This window comes from Rhagoletis pomonella, unplaced genomic scaffold (assembly GCF_013731165.1).
Source record: "Rhagoletis pomonella isolate Grant_MI unplaced genomic scaffold, Rhpom_1.0 Rhpom_scaffold_00008, whole genome shotgun sequence".
NCBI lineage: Eukaryota > Metazoa > Arthropoda > Insecta > Diptera > Tephritidae > Rhagoletis > Rhagoletis pomonella.
Window position 1 is genome coordinate 28,576,570 of NW_023458562.1, and position 1,961 is coordinate 28,578,530.

General features: G+C 37.5%; 1 long non-coding RNA gene across 1 annotated transcript; it reads left to right on the forward strand.

Moving 5' to 3' along the window:
* The first annotated feature begins 327 nt into the window (after positions 1-327).
* LOC118745159 lies at positions 328-1,017 on the forward strand. Its single transcript, XR_004993626.1, has 3 exons — positions 328-391; positions 467-695; positions 763-1,017. It is a non-coding gene; the product is annotated as an uncharacterized LOC118745159 (long non-coding RNA).
* Positions 1,018-1,961: the final 944 nt, after the last annotated feature.

Below are 1,961 nucleotides of genomic sequence, written 5' to 3' on the forward strand. Positions count from 1 at the left end.
TTTTTTTCAGCATTTCCATACACCCTGCAAAATTTTATCGCATGCGATAAATATCTCGTCTATTCTAGCTCAGCGAATTCTACACACAAGCAGCGGCGCTCTTGCAATTTTACCTCTTTCGTTTGCAAAACTCCCGCCCATCACCACCCAGTTCGCGCTCTCGCATGACTTTTACTCTCAAAATCACAAATTCTCATTTTCACTGAGCATTCGAAATTTCCCGGTTTTTCTTTTGCACACTCACGCGTTCGTTGCACTTCGTTTCCGTTCTATTCATGGATTTTCCTACTTCTCAGAATGTTCTGTGTGGGAATTTTTTGTTTGCAATCAACCTTAAATCGCAACGGTAATTCCGAGGATTAAGCACAACAATAACGGATAATTTGTATTGGTATGTACAACCATACGAAGCGTATGTATGTAGTTGGCTGCTTGAGCCCTCATACATATATTTCTATGTTCATAGGTAAGTGTAGTTGCGGTTGGAAATTCCTGCAGTAGCCTTTACCAGCCACCCAACATTGTCGTTCTCACCACTCCTTCTGCTTCTTAAAGCTCTTTGAGGCAGTAGTCAATTTCTCGTTCGGTTCAGTCGGTCAATTTGTCGCTTGTTCTAGTCGAGTATCTGTCTGGGATGTAGTCAGTCGTTGAGTCATACAGGCGAACAAACTGGCGGGCGGATACTCAGATAGCAGGTAGGTGGTCAAGCAGACAATTCTATTCAATAAATTATGAATTGATTCGTACGTACAACTTACACAGCAATTTGAATGCAATGGATTTTCCCATCGATTGTTGACACGAGCACTCAATTGTTGGCTCATAAACTATTTGTAGTGAAATGTAATGTATTTGTTTGGAAGTCATTACATACTCGTATTAACAATGAATAATGAAAACTGTGTCAAAATACATTTACCTAGCTACGCTTGGCAAATAATATAACTGATCACAATAAAATTATAATTTAAAAGCAGAGGTATGAAGGATACTTGAACGAAAATTATTTAATGAGCTTGTCAGTGGGCGTATTGTATGATATACACCTACTGTCTACGTATACTATGCTCAGCTATACGTAAGTTTGACGTACTTTTGGATAGATTACCAAATTATTTTAATAGTGTCTGACACGAAATGCCCTTTAAAAATGGAGTCATTATGAATTACTACATTTAAAAATGTTCATCATCAGACGTCTCCAAAAGCACACTTAAGTATTATTATACTCGGAATTTTAAAACATACATAACCGTACACTTGAAATTCTGCCGTCAAGTAAGCTAGAGGTAAGGTATTTCCGTCTAATAAAAAGGCTCTGATTTTCGCTTTGCTATACAACCAATTCACTAGGAAATCGTTGCCACAGCTACTTGGAGAACACTCTAGTGATAAATATTTGGCACTTTTGTTAAGTGTTTACCAAGCTTCTATACCAATTTGCGGTGTGCGTCCTGATGTTGTAACACAAACTGAAGGGACCTACAATTTTACGAAGCCCCCCAACTGGAAATGGTTTTATGAGAAGCTTATAAAGGCCGAAATACAGACTTAGATTTGCCATTGACTGCCGAGGGGCGACCTCTGTTAAAAAAAAAAAAACTTTTTCTCAGATGTTACTAGGACCAGGGATCAAACACAGGTACGCTCCTCTAACTATACATTCATACTAAACTCTAAGCTAATGCCGAAAAGTAAGGCCCGCCTCTCCCGTCTCTCTAGAACACAAATTCTTTAGGTGATCTGCAGTATCGTACTGATTTCAATAGGGACAAGCCTTACATACTTCCTCAAACTTACTATAGCATTTTCAGTTTAAATGAAACTTTTTTCAAATTAAATGAAACCTTTTTCAGATGAAGCGAAACCTTTTTCAATTTAAATGAAACCTCTTTCGGATTCAATGAAACTTTATTCAAACCAAATGAAACTTTTTTCAAATTAAATTAAGCTTTATTCAA